The sequence below is a fragment of the Phascolarctos cinereus genome, unplaced genomic scaffold (genome assembly GCF_003287225.1).
Source record: "Phascolarctos cinereus isolate Bilbo 61053 unplaced genomic scaffold, phaCin_HiC Scaffold_726;HRSCAF=1367, whole genome shotgun sequence".
Classification (NCBI taxonomy): domain Eukaryota; kingdom Metazoa; phylum Chordata; class Mammalia; order Diprotodontia; family Phascolarctidae; genus Phascolarctos; species Phascolarctos cinereus.
Window position 1 is genome coordinate 28,727,417 of NW_027556098.1, and position 13,859 is coordinate 28,741,275.

Below are 13,859 nucleotides of genomic sequence, written 5' to 3' on the forward strand. Positions count from 1 at the left end.
TTTAAGTCAGCTAATAGTTCAAATAACTTGTTAAAATGACATAGAAAGAATAGAACTTATAAAGCATTACCTCCATAAATTTGGGCAGTACCTTCTATAAATGTATACAAATATACAATGGGAAGAGTGGGTACAAACTCAGAGTACTCCTGAGTAATTCGTGGTTCTGGTACTGTAGCACCCTACTGGGCTTTCTCTTCCCATAATTCTTCATGCTGCAGGTGTAGACATGGTTTTTCATATAGTTTAACACAGTAACCCTTTGTCTCCTCTATTTTCTGGCTGTTGGCTTTTTAGGAGTGTATCAGCTGGGCTGGGGAGAAAACCAATTCCCCTTCTCACTTCACTTTATGTTAGTACATTTTTTGACTGCTGTGACCCACCTCAAGGTTGAGGTGCTACTGATTGGTGAATTACTGCCTGTAATAGTGAGGCTAACTAATTGATTAAGCCTAGATTATTATTGTTGTTTTTCTTGTACTTACTGTTATTACTTAATATCTATTGTAAATGCAAATTCAGTCTTCAGTCTGAGACCCTTTTTTCCTAAATAGAAGAAACTTTTGTACTAAGTTATGAGGTATTGTAATAATTTTTGCTTGCATGCTGAGTTCATAGTTGTCTTTGAAACACAATCTCTTGTAGTAAGCTACCATTTATAGAATGCATCATGCTTTAAAGTTTGCAAAGCATTTTACACATACTATTTCATTTTATAGTCACAACAGCCCTGGGAGGCAGGCGCTATTATTATTCCATTTTATGGGTGATGAAACTGAGGCAAATAGAGGTGAAGTTTCTTGCCCAGGGTTACATAACTATTAAGTGTCTGAGGCTTCATAAGTTTGTCAAAAATACAACAGATTTTAAAAAAATTTTTTCTAGTAACTTTTGCAGGTTTTTGCCAACCTCCCACCCCTACCCCAAGATAATAGTAGTTTCTGTTAATGTTGTGCCCAGCATACTTATTTGTATACAAGCTCAGCAGATTGTTCATCACCTCTACCCCTAAATGTCACTCATCATATAGCATCTGTAGGTTAATTATGAGAACTAGTCTATCTTTGGTTTCTCCTAACCTAAAAGGAGCATATATACGAGGTAGCTGAGGGTCAGAGACCAATCGTGAGTACAGAAAGGAATGTCTAAGGGTAAGTCATGTGCTGTGATCAGTTAGCGCTCAGGAAAGACTGTCCACAAGATCAAGCACCTACCGACTGGAAAATTGGAGAAATCTTCAAGAACACTTGAAGAGCTATGGGGCCTTGCTAATAAGGACTGATGTCAGAAGCAGAGCTTTTTTTTTTTTTAAACTACATGTATAGGAACAATTCAGCCTCAAATCACATTGCGGCCAGAAACCCTCATATGGCAACCTCTATTTGGATCATTGTAGAAAGGGCTGAGGCAGGATCAAAAGAAACTTTACAGGTCTGGAAGATTGTGCCCTTTATCTGGAAATACTTAAGTAGATCAAGAAAAGCAATTGCATTAAAAGAACTGACTATCCACCTTAGATTTGGATTCAACTCTTGGGGTAGCTCAGCTGCACAGTGGATAGAGCACTGACCTTGGAACCAGAAAGACTCATCATCATGAATTCAAATCCTGCCTCAGACACTTTTTAGCTGTATGACCCCAGGCAAGTCATTTAACCCTATTTGCTTCAGTTACTCATCTGTAAAATGACATACCTAGAGAAGAAAATGGCAAATCACTCTAGTATCTCTACCAAGAAGACTCCAAATGGGCTCACAAAACATTAGCCATGACTGAAAAATAACAACAACAATTCATATCTGTGATAACTCATTTCTTTTACTAAATCTCATTGGATTACACAAGAATTGTGTTGGGTTTTGCGTTCATAATAGTGGGAAGTGTGTTTGCCATTTAACTATTTAAAGAACATTAGTTGGTAAATGTTGGGGAATGGTCAGGAGAGTCTGATCACCTCTTTAACGCTTGGAATTATCCCAAGGAAACAAAAATATTCACTCTCCTCATCTTCACCCCCTACATTCTCCTAAAACAATTAAGAAAAAACCATCTTATAAAGTGATTTCAGCTGTGAACATATCATTTTCTAGTTCTATTATTTGCTGATTATCAGTAGGAAGGAAGTATTTCTACTATAACTTTGATAATTTTCCATCAATTCTGGCAATTATATTTGATCAGAATTTTATTGTCTTTTAGTGTGATCTTTATTATATATTTAGTGTGATATTTATTTTATATCTTGTTCCTCTGGATCTGCTTTCTTCACTCTTAATAGTTGTGAGCCTCCCCATATTTCTCTGAGTATTCCATATTCACCATTTTCATGTTGTAATAATATTTAAATTACATTTGTATACCATAGCTTGTTCAGGCATTCCCTAATCATCAGGTACCTGTATAGTATATAGTTTTTTGTTATTACAAATAATGGTGCTAGGAATATTTTTGTATGTTTGAATTTATAAAAATTTTGAAAAATCAAAGAGATTTTAAAAATTGAATAAAGACTACTGAGCTGATAAAACAGCTTTTTTTTTAAAGACTAAGAAATAAGTCAATCATATATTTACTAAATACTATTATGTGCAAAACACTGGGCTAGTTGCTGAAGATACAAAGACATAAATGAAATAGTCCTTGTTCTCAAGAAGATTGTTCTGTTGGGAGAAATATGTCTTTCTCATATCTCTGAATATACACTATATATAAAAAATTAAGCAATCCACTAGCCAATGAAAGAGAAAACCAAATACCAGGATGAAAAAATGAAAGGAGGGAATTCAAGATGAGTGGAAAGAAAATAATGAGAAATCACTTTACCCAACTACATGACAACAAACCTGGATGTTTAAATGAAGTGGATAAGCACCCACAAATATATAAAATATAAATAAAATCAAGATATTATGAATCTGACCCCCTAATCTTAGAAGAAGAAATTTAGGAAGCCATAATTTAACTCAAAGAAAAAGGAAAAAAAGAACTTCCAACACAGAAGGATTTAGAAGTGAATTGTATCAAGCCTTCAAAAAATAAATAATACTTGAGGTACATGTATTATTCCCAGAAATAGAGAAAGAAGTAATCCTACTAAACTCCTTTTATGGCGCAAAATACACCAATTAAGGAAGGAAAAAGCAGGGAAAGAGAACTATAGATCAATATTACTCATGAATATAGATGCAAAAATGTTTAATAAAATCTTATTAAAGAGGTGAAAATATCCATTGTCATAAATTGAATTTATATACAAAATGACAGCATGGTTCAACATTGGGAAATCTCTGCACATAATTAATTACATTAATAACCGCACTAAGAATGAGCACTGTTATATGTTAAAAATCCTATAGAAGCATAGATATGAAAGGAACTTTCCCTAATATAACTAAAGACACTTATCAAAAGCATTATAATATAGATAATATGAAATCTTTCCCAAAAGATCAAGGGTAAAACAAGGCTGCTCGCAGCCTCTACCATAATTTGACATAGTTTTAGAAATGCTGGCTATAGCAATGAGACAAGAAAAAGTAATTAAAAGAATAAGCATAATAAAAGAGCAGGAAAATTTATCTCTAATTTTGTATAATATTAATATATTAGCTCCTTGAGGGAAAGAAATGTTTCATATATGTCTTTGTATCTCTAGTATGTGCCTAGCCCAGTGCCCGGTACATAGTAGATGCTTAATAAATGCTTGTTGATTGACTGAGTCTTTAAAAATAAAAAAACCTAGTCATTTTATCAGTTTAATAGGCTTTTAATTTCAATTTTATTAATCTTTCCTATGCACAGTGACTGACATAAAGTGTATATGCCTAGTAAATGCTTATCTAGAAATGCTAGAGAATAACAAAAATAATCAAAACAATTACTAGCTTTATTAAAGTAGTGTGAGACAATATTAGTATTGTGGATAAAAGGCTTCTGGTGAATACTGGCTTGTGACTACCAGCAAATCATCTAATTCTTCAGTGCTCTACATATGTCTCTAGACTATACTGGCAAATGTGTTGTCTCTCTGAATAGATTTTTCTGGGTCAGAGTACCCAACACAGACAAAATTATAGACTAGACAAAATAAATCGATGAAAATCTCAGTATTTCTACAGAATTACTACCTGAATATGCCCTTTCTTTTTCTTAAAAAAAAAAATGAATTTGCAAATGGTTTATTGATTTTGCTGGTTTGAGGGAAAAACAGCTTCCTTTTGTTTATTAATTAATTACATAACTGCTAATTTCATGGAAGATGTCCAGCAGAGAGTCCAAACAAAGAGGATGGTCAGATTTTCCAAATGTTCTTGTTCACTGATGTCATTGTGCTGATTACATCAAGCCACAGAACATTTCAGAACTTCCTAAATTAGACTTTCCTTGTTTTTTCAACTTAACCTGTAATTTCACAGGAATAAGGAACTCTTGATGAGGAAACTTCCTCCACCAATGCAGATTTCTATTCTATTCTGCAACATCCAGACTTGGAGACAAGCCTAGGACAGTGTGAAGGGGAGAAAAGGAAAATATATTTATTAAGTAACTAGCATGTGCCAGGCAGCTGGGTAGTGCAGTAGACAGAGTGCCAGGCCAGGAAGACCTTAGTTCAAATCTCACCTCAGACCCTTACCAGCTGTGTGATCCTGGACAAATCACTTCACCCCCTTTATCTCAATTTCTTCACCTGTAAAATGAGCTGGAGAGAGAAATGGCAAACCACTCCAATATTTTTGCCAAGAAAACTCCAAATGAGGGCACAGAGAGTCTGACACAACTGAAAATGACTCAGTAACAATATCATTGTTCTTATATGCCTATTATTTAGAAGTGGGGAGTACTTGATTACTATAGCACTAAATAGTACTAAACCAATCCCTTCCAGATGTATGATCCTATGGATGAAAATTCAGTGAATGCCACTGAATCCCAGCATGGCACAGCTGGAAGAGACCTTAGATACTAAGTCTGCAACCCTTGTTTTACAGGTGAGGTTCAAAGAGATTGTGACCTGCATAGCTAGTGAATGTCTAAGATGGGACTTGATCCTGGGTTTTCCTGAGTTGAAGTCCAGCCTTCTATCCAGTTTGCCATGGTGCCTCTCATAAAGCTCAGGGAAGGAGATTATGGCAGCCTTGATTGTGTGGTGTAGAGGGTGGGACACACTCTGTGGCAAGTGGGTAGAGAAGTCAACTCCACTGTTAAGAGCAGAACCCAATATTTCACTGGCTGCTAGTGAATTTTTTTTTTTCAGGCAAACCCAACCAGGACAAACACACAAGCAAATCAAAACCAAATATATTTCCTGAAGATAATTAAACAAAACATCACAAAAGAGACTGTGGTCGACAGTGTATGCCACCATGCCTTTTGTAATTTGTAGTATATAGTCATGGGTTTTCTCCTTTCCACAGGAATGCCTTCTTTACATTGACAGGAGGGGCAAAATCCTGCTTTCTAGCGGCTCTGAGTGCAATGTTCACGTAAGCCACCAGGTGGTGCTCAAATTTTAAGTTGTTCCAGCTCTTTCCCTTTGCACAGGTGGGACCAGATTCTTGTGGGGCTTCATCTTCCTACTCTTTTTTTTGGTTAGGCAGTGGGGTTAAGTGAATTGCCCAGGGTCACACAGCTAGGCTAGTAAGTATTATGTGTCTGAGGCTGGATTTGAACTCAGGTCCTCCTGAATCTAGAGCCGGTGCTCTATCCACTGTACCACCAACTGCCCTATCTTCCTACTTTTTTAGTACTTTAGAATTCAGCCCATTTTCTATCTCTTGTCATTTGCTCTAAGGAGGAAAATATGAAGATTATCATAACTTACTGGGCTTACCTGCCCAATCACCATTAAAATTCTAATGTGTTGCTGCTCACTTGTATCCAACTCTCTGTGACTCCATTTGGGGTTTTCTTGGCAAAGATCTTGGAGCGGTCTGACATTTCCTTCTCCAGCTCATTTTAATGATGAAGAAACTAAGGTAAACAGAGTTAAGTGACATGCCCAGGGTCACTCAATTAGTAAGTGTCTGAGTCCAGATTTGAACTTATGAAGATGAGTCTTCCAGACTCCAGACGTGGCACTATATCTACTGTGCCAACTAGCTGCCCTTCTCTCTTCCAGGGATGCACAAAGGATTAAATACACCATTTACCTAATGGGATTAAAGTGAAAAGACATGGCATCAAAATTCCTAAGCAGCTTAGCCCAGCTACTCCTACAAAGGTATGAAATCTCACCTTTTAGTGGCAGCAAGTAGCAATTTGAATAATTTGCCACTGTGCTTTTTCTAAAGGAACAGATTCATCCACAACCCTTTTGCAAAGGAGGGCTATTCATCATTCGCCTCAAATCAAAGTCCCAAAAAGGGGCAAAGGAACTACCATTAGAAGCAGCAGTTCCATTTCAGCTCTGGTTGTTAAATCATTTGCTTCCTGGTCAATCACACCAATGAAACTTAGAGTCTGAAAGGGTCTCATCTCCTAAAACTCCAGTTGCAACCTCCTTGATAGTCTATGCTGTGTCTCAGGCAAGTTTCCTGCACCTCTTTCCTTGACGTCTTCTGCCCTGTTGGTATGCGTCCTCCTTTGGGCCTCATTGAACCTGATTCTACTAGTACACGTATGCTTCCAGCTCTGACCCATAGGTGCTCAGAGCAGTGTATCCTCTACTTAACTGGTGGAATGACTTCCACCCTGTACCACATATCAAGCTTGCTGTCAAGATTTCACGAATCTAAAGCTGGAAGGAGCTCTAGGGCTAACTAGCCCCACACGCTCATTTTACAGACGAGGAAACCAAACTCTAGTGACACGAAATAACTTGCCCAAAGTCACAGTGAATTTCACAGGTGGGATTGGAACCCAGGTCTTTTGGCACCAGTCAGTGTTCTTTCCACCATATTATTCTGCCACCAAATTACATATCATTATGGCATATTAGGCATATTTCCCACAAAGCAAGAACCTATTTTTAAATGTCCCAATATAGCAGACAATGAATAATTTTTTGGCAGCTCCATTTATGTAAATCCTCTAAAGCTACTTAAACCATAATTTTCCAATCCCTTTGGCATCTTCAGGATCAGAATAATGCAGGGAAAATGAAATTTTGAGAAAAATGACAGTGTTTCAAATAGTAACTCTGACAGCCAGGCTGCTTCCCAGTAAATGTCAGTATAGAGACTGTAGGCTTTTTACACTTAGCAATCCTATAAACAACCCTGTATGAGGCAAGCAATCCTTCCACTGTCACAGACATGATTTTTTTAAAAAAAGACTGGTTTTTTTCTTATTAAAAATATCTAATTTTCTCTGGAAAGAATTTCTAATACTACTCTTTGCAAAAGAGAATCCAAGAAACTCCTAAGTGACCATGGATTCATAGCAAAAGAAATTCCAGAAGTGTTCAAAAGAGAAATTAAATTTTTAAAAGAAGAAATTAGGAATTTCTCTGGAAATAGAGATTTTGATTCAAAGATTTTTTTCCCCATTTGACCGTTTCCCTTCTTACCTATAGAATGCATTAAAGTTGTCTTTGTAGAATCTTTTCAGTTTCAAGTAATCAAAGTTATCTGTTTTTTCTTTTGTAATTACTTCTATCTCTTATTTTGTTAAGAATACATCTCTTCTGGCTGAGAAATAGAGTGGTAGATCAGTGGAACAGATTGGGTATGCAAGATACAACAGTCAATGACTATACTAATCTACTGTTTGATAAATCCAAAGACTCCAGCTTCTGGGATAAGAACTCACTATTTAACAAAAACTGCTGGGAAAACTGGAAAATAGTATGGCAGAAACTGGGCATAGACCAACATCTTACACCCTATGCCAAGATAAAGTCAAAATGGATACAGAATTTAGATATAAAGACTGATACCATAAGCAAACTAGGAGAGTAAGAAATAGTTTACTTTTCAGATTTATAGAGAAGGGAAGAATTTATGATCAAACAAGAGATAGAGAACATTATGAAATGCAAAATGGATAATTTTGATTACATCAATTGAAAAGTTTTTACACAAACAAAACCAGTTAGGAGGGAAGCAGAAAACTGGGAAAGAATTGATAAAGGCCTCATTTCTAAAACATATAGAGAACTGAGTCAAATTTGTAAAAATACGAGTCATTCCCCAATATATATATATATATATATATATATATATATATATATATATATGGTCAAAGGATATGAACAGACGCTTTTCAGAAGAAGAAACTAAAGCTATCTATATATGACAAAATGTTCTAAATCACTATTGATTAGAGAAATGCAAATCAAAATGACTCTCAGTTACCACATCACATCTATCAGACTGGCTAACATAACAAAACAGGACAATGATAAATGTTGGAGAAGATGTGGGAAAATTGGAACACTAATGCATTGTTGGTGGAGTTGTGAACTGATCCAACCATTCTAGAGAGCACTTTAGAACTATACCCAAAGGGCTATAAAATTGTGCATACCCTTTGACCCAGCAATGCCACTTCTAGGTCTGTATTCCAAAGAGATCATAAAAACAGGAAAAAGACCCCATGTACAAAAATATTTATAGCAGCCCTTTCTGTGGTGGCAAAGAATTGGAAATTGAAGGCATGCCCATCGATTGGGGAATGGCTGAACAAGTTGTGGTATATGAATGTGATGGAATGCTCTTACGCTACAAGACATGATGAGCAGGTGGACTTCAGAAAAACCTGGTAAGAGTTATATGAACTGATGCTGAGTGAAATGAACAGAACCAGGAGAACATTATACACAGTAACAGCCACATTGTTCGATGACTGACTTTGATTACTTGTCTCCTCAGCAATGCAGGGATCTAAGAGAACTCCAAAAGACTCACAATGGAAAATTTTACCCATATCCAGAGAAAGAACTATGGAGTCTGAATGCAGTTGGAAGCATACTATTTGCTCTCCTTTTCCTTTGTTGTTTTGTTTTATTGCTTCATTCTCATGATTCCTCCCATTAGTTTTAATTGTTCATGACTACTGGGAAAATATGCATAACATGAATCTATAAGAAAAGTCTATGTCAGATTGCATGCTGTCTTGGGTGGAGGAGAAGGAAGAGGAGAAAATTAAAAACTCAAAATCTTGTGGAAGTAAATGTTGAAAACTAAAAATAAATAAATTATTAAAAAAAGAATACATCTCTTACCCATATACCCATATAGCTATAAGAGGTATATGATCTGTTTCTCTTCTAATATTTTATAGTTGGATTTTTTACATTAAGGTCATATATCCATTTAGAGTATGTTGTAGAGTGTGGTATAAGGTCTTGGTCTAAGCCTAATTTCTGCCAGATTGCTTTCCAGTTTTCCTAGCAGTTTTTTTTTTAATCAGATAGGGAATTTTCTCTTAGGTAACTTATATTTTCCATTTTATCAAACATTGGTTTATTGAATTCTATTGTTTTTTTAAGGTGTTATTTTCTTCAGTATTTTTTTTTGGGTCTCCTTTAGCAAGCTGCTGACTTGTTTTTCATGATTTTCTTGCATCACTCTCATTTCTGTTCCCAATTTTTCCTCTACTTCTCTTACTTGGTTCTCAAAATCCTTTTTGAGTTCTTCCATGGCCTGGGACTGATTCATATTTTTCTTGGACGCTTTGGATGTAGGAGCTTTGCCTTTGTTGTCTTCTTCTGGTTGTACGTTTTGATCTTCTTTGTCACCAAAGAAATAGTCTATAGTCTGACTCTTTTTGCGCCTTTGTTTGCTCATGATCCCAGCCAATTACTCGACTTTAAACTCTTTGTTAAGGTAGGGGTCTGCTTTCAGTGTGGAGAATGTACTGTCCCAAGTTTCAGGGGTTTTGTGCAGCTGTTTTCAGAGATACTTCTAGGGACCTGTAAATTTTCAGTCCTTACAAGGTGCTATGATGAAGGGCAAGGTGTTTACTACTTTCCTGGCCTGTGCTGTGGTCTATGAGTGACCACAAGCACTCTTTTCTGTCTTGGAACTGTGAGGAGGATTTTATCTCTACCACCACTATAAGCTTCACCATGCCAGTGCTCCTTCTTGTGCCAGGACCACCACCCAGAACTGTGACCCAGATCTAAGCATGGGAAAAGCAAGAGAATCCTGCCTCATCACTGGCAAAGAGATCCCTGCAATCCCTCTCTGATCAGCCATTCGAATGCCCTTCAGTCTGTGGGCCAGAAGCTCCACAAGCAGCCACAGCCCCAGGGCCACATTCAGGAACTGGGGCTGGGATGGAGCTCCTCTCTCACCGCAGTCTGACAAACTTTTTCTACTGACCTTCTAAGTTGTCTTTGGTGTTCATGGGTTGAGAAGTCTGGAAACTGCCACTGCTGCCCAAGATTCAGCCCTCTGAGGCCTGCCCAGGCCTGCGTACCCATGCCGCACTGTGCTCCACTCCCAGCCCAGCATACCTTTCTGATCTTGGGTTGGAAATTTGTTCCACTCTGTCTTTTTGTGGGTTCTGCTGCTTTAGAATTGGTTTAGAGCCATTTTTTACAGGTATCTGGAGGGGTTTGGGGGAGAGCTCCAGCAAGTCACTGCTTTTAATCTACCATCTTAGCTCTGCCCCCTATTGTTTTTTAAAAATTCTATTGTTTTTTCCTTGTCTAGTCTGTTTCATTGATCTATCTTTCAATTCTTTAACCAATACCAGATGGTTTTGATAACTGCTGCTTTAAATTATAATTTGAGTTCTAAAAGTACTATTTCTGGGGCAGCTATGTGGCACAGTGGATAGAGTACCGGCCCTGGAGTCAGGAGGACCTGAGTTCAAATCAGGCTTCAGACGCTGGACACTTAACTAGCTGTGTGACCCTGGGCAAGTCACTTAACCCCATCACCTAGCAAAAAACAAAAAAAAAATCTATTCCCTCCCCACATGATTTTCAATATCATACGTATTAATATATATGTAATCAAATGAGCCTCTTTAACTACATTTATTGCTTCATCCACTAGCATTGCAAAATTGGAAGATTTTTGTTTTTCAGATTAATTCATCTTCGAGCAACTGATCCACAAATTCTTAAGCTATATGGACTATTCTCTTTCTATCCTTATTGTTTGTAAGCAGAACCATTCAAACCACATTGCTTCATTTTTGGATACCATGTTTTATGTTAATTATGCATAGTTTCAATTATATCAATAGCTGCAGATAGCGTAAATGTTTCTCCTGTCAAGTGAGCTTTTTATACTTAGCAATCCTACAAAAAACCTTTTATGTGGCAAGCAGTCCTTCCAGTCACAGAAACGATTTTTCAAAAAGTCTGTTTTTTCCTTATTAAATATAGCTAATTTTGTCTTGCCAGTATATTATGCATGTATACTTTCAAGAAGTTTCCTTTTGTTAGATTATATGATATCTGCAGCCTATGAATTTGATTATTCTTCTCTTGGAAGATCTCCAAGAATGTACTACTTGCAATATATGTAAGTTATTTGGAGTTAGGAAGATCTGAGTTCAAATCCAGCCTCAGACATAATAACTGTGTAACTCCAGATATGTCACTTAAACTCCATTTACCTCAGTTTCCTTATCTGTAAAATGGGGATAATAGCAGTACCTACCTCCCAGGGTTGTTATGAGGATTAAGTCAGATAATAATTGTAAAGCACAGTACCAGGCATATAGTTAGCACTATATAAATGTTAGTTAATATGATGATGATGATGATGATGATGATGATGATAATGAATAATTGTCATTGGTGCTTGCCACACTTTAAAAAGTCATTTTTCTACTTCCTACTATCACCTCAAACTCAAATTTCTCAAACCAAACTCATCTTCCTTCTTCCCTTTGCCTTCTAAGTTGGTTTTCCTGTCTTTGACTTAGAAGTCTCCAACATCTCTTATATTCAGTATGCCCTTTAGAGTTTTCCTTCAAAATTTCTCAAAAACATTCCTTTTACACTCTGTCTCACAACTTTTGCTGTCATTGAGTCATTTCAGTCATGTCTGACTCTGTGATCCTATTTGGGGTTTTCTTGGCAAAGATACTGGAGTGGTTTGCCTTTTCCAGCTCATTTTACAGATGAGGAAACAGGGTTAAGGGACTTGCCCAAGGTCACATAACTAATAAATGTCTGAGGCCAGATTTGAATTTGGGAAGATGTCTTCCAGACTCCAAGCCTAGTGCTCTATCCTTGAGTACCTATATAAAAGCTGATGAGTTCAACTTAATATACAGACTTTTATAGGTAATAATTAGGAAATAATTATCTAATGTTAAAAACAAAACAAAACAAAACCCAGGACTGAGACATGATCAAGTGAGTATAAAATAACATTAGTTTGTTATTTTGCAGATACTCATAATGACTGGTATATCATTTCAGCTGCAATTCATCAAGCTATTTTTTATGACTTCCTTTAAATCTTCTAGCAACTCATATCTTTTACAGATTTACATGGAACTTTTTGCTTTGAAAGTCCAAAACAGGGCAGCTAGGTGGCGCAGTGGATAGAGCACTGGCCCTGGAGTTAGGAGGACCTGAGTTCAAATCCAGCCACAGACACTTGACGCTTACTAGCTGTGTGACCCCGAGCAAGTCACTTAACCCCAATTGCCTCACCAAAAAAAAAAAAAAGAAAAAGAAAAAGAAAGGTCCAAAACATCCAAGATTTCATTGGTTTGAGTTGTTTCTTCACTGCTTGGCACAGACTCAATATTCTGGAGTCTTAAGATGAACTTCATGAATTGCTATAGCTAAAATAATTCATTACTTGGGAGTCAACTTTCTGGTGATGAGCCTTTCCAAACTGAGCTGGGCCTCTGTCCCTCAGCTCCATATTTGAAGCCTTTCTAGTTAGGTAGGGCCTACCACACTTTGTGTGTCATTGGCACAGGCTTCAAGAAGTAGTGGTGGTAATAGACAGACATACATGGCACTTTAAAGTTTGCAAAGTGCTTTATTGCATATAAAGCTCCTTTCAGCCTCCTAACAAACCTTGTAAGGTAGGCACTATAGATATGCTTATTCCTATTTTGAGGAAGAAAGTGAGGCTCAGAGAAATCAAATGACTTGCCCATGATTACATAGCCAATGGTCGTAGAAGCCAGTAGCAAAGGACACCAGAGAGGGAATTGTCCTGGGGAAAGAGGAGAGTTTCTCTCTTTTTCTCTGCTCTCCTTTCCTACTTATGAACATGGAAATTAATGGAAAGGTACTGACATCTTAGGAACAGCAGTGGGTGATGGCAGTGTCTGCATCGGGAGCTGAGAGACACCTTAGGGTCAAACCAGACATGATAAGGAAGAAGCAAGACCCCTAAATAGGTTATGGATGCTACAAAGGTATCAACCTTGATGTCCCTCAGACAGCTACAACTAAGGGAAACTTCATTAGGACTCTAAGAAGGGAGAAAAAGACTCCCAGTAATCAGGATAAGTATTATCCCTTTACAGAGATGTGCTAGAGCCTCCTCATACTAGCTCATGAGAATACATTGTTAAATCATCAGGGTGAGTGCTTATGTCCCTTTTTAAATTAAAAATTTTTTTTAGTATAAACATTATATATAGAGCCGTCATTAACATTGCCTCTATCATTTCTTAAGTATAACAAATATACTTGAGCATATACTTAACTACACTTAAGTATATATTTAAATATAAGAAATATAAGTATTGGTATACTTAAGAAATGATAGAGACAATATTAATAATGTGGATTAAAGTTAAAAGTGTGCAGTGGCTGTGTCTGTCCCCCCCCCAGAGAGCCAGTTATTAATATTTACTAGCATACCTCTGCCCCTTTATACATTTATATACATCTTTAAACTTGTAAGTTTCAATTTGTCTTCACAGCGATCCTGGGAAATAGCTGCTACTGTGATTTTTATTTTACAGTGCGAAAACTAAGGGAG